Here is a 1,580-nt window from a genome sequence, read left to right as displayed (position 1 = left end):
GTTTTTTAAACAATCATAGATTGCAGATCCAAAGCGATCCAATATGATCAATAGCGACTAAATACATATTAATGTAGAACTTGTCAGCTTTTCGAATATATAAATTGTGTTTGCACCTAGTTGCAACCTTCGTATTTATTACCAATTAATTGCTTAAAAACAAATATCTATATAGTAAAATAATGCCATCATTATACATATTATAAAATACTATAGTTACTATTTGTTTTTTTTTTTTATTTAAATTAGGTAATGTTGAAAGTAGGTACCCAAAAAATTAGATACGAAGACTTGTTGTTGAAGTTTCGATAAAATGGCAAAATTTATTTTTAGGATTAGGAACAACTAATGATGGCAATAATGTTCGATGATTTTTTGGAAACCTTGGAAAATCTGCCGACGTTACCGGATTAAACATAGAGCTAATCAGAAGATTTGGAGTAATTTTATGGACAATGGTCTGTGGTTGGACTATAAATACAAAATATTTACAAGAGTATTCATTAAATATAGCGGAACTTTATGTTTCTCTATACCTGTGGTATTATATGCCAGCTTCAGTACATACAATTTTAATACATGATGCAGATGTCATACGTTTCGCCATTTTACATATTGGTTAGATGGTATATTATTTCACTTAGGTATATGTGTAACTGTTAAAATATCAATAGATAAATAATAATATATTTATAATTATATCATATACAGGTAAATTATCAGAGGAGGAACAAGAAGCCTGAAATAAAGATTTCAAAAATATTAGAGAGCATCACACACGTAAAATGAATAGAGTAGTACAAAATGAGGATTTAATTAAAATGTTAATTATATATTCTGATCCATATATTTCCAGTCTCAAAATAATTAAGTCAAAAAATGTATAGCTTATGGACGATGATGTTCGGTCACTTATTGAATTGATTGACAATAATGACATAGAATCTGATTCAGAAGATGACTCGGATAACTTAGAATCGTTTCCAGATTAAGTCGTAATTTTTAATGTTATTTAACTATGATTGCGAGTAAACAAAATATTATAAAAAATATTATTTTTAAAAAATCCTAGATCTTTAATCGAAACAAAATTAATATTAAAATATGAAAAAAAAATTATTTTGTCCGCCTAAATTTTTATTTCCGACCACTGTGCGACGTCTTTCCCGTCCGTAAATCCGGCGTCCGATGCACGACCGGTGAACTCGATCGACGGATACAGTGGTGTCGAACACCGAAAAACGGATCGCGATGGCGTTCGGATCAGTAGTCCAAAGACGGGAGGGGAGGGGGTGATCCGTATATCCGGTAATCGTTCTCGTTTGCATGCTGTCCACATCACACGGCGCGTGCGGTGTGTTTGGACCGTTCGTTTGCGACGCATTGAATACGGGGCGATCGATAGATTTTGAGTCCATTATTAATCTCGGACAAACTAATATTCAGTTATGTGAATTTATGGACAATAGAAAACGGGGAACGTCTTAGCGGAAACTACGTTGCTATTAGTAATCTTGCGACGCTCACCAAGGACCTGTATGATGTTCTGCGGAGGTCCTGCGCGCAGAGCGTCCTGCAGG

At 33.5% G+C, this 1,580-nt stretch overlaps 1 pseudogene; it reads left to right on the top strand.

Annotated features, from left to right (window-relative positions):
• Positions 1-374: 374 nt before the first annotated feature.
• LOC112685949 lies at positions 375-992 on the top strand (annotated as a pseudogene).
• Positions 993-1,580: the final 588 nt, after the last annotated feature.

The sequence above is a fragment of the Sipha flava genome, unplaced genomic scaffold (assembly GCF_003268045.1).
Source record: "Sipha flava isolate LNK unplaced genomic scaffold, YSA_version1 299_pilon_pilon, whole genome shotgun sequence".
In the NCBI taxonomy this organism is placed as follows: domain Eukaryota; kingdom Metazoa; phylum Arthropoda; class Insecta; order Hemiptera; family Aphididae; genus Sipha; species Sipha flava.
This window is presented reverse-complemented; position numbering and strand designations above follow the sequence as displayed.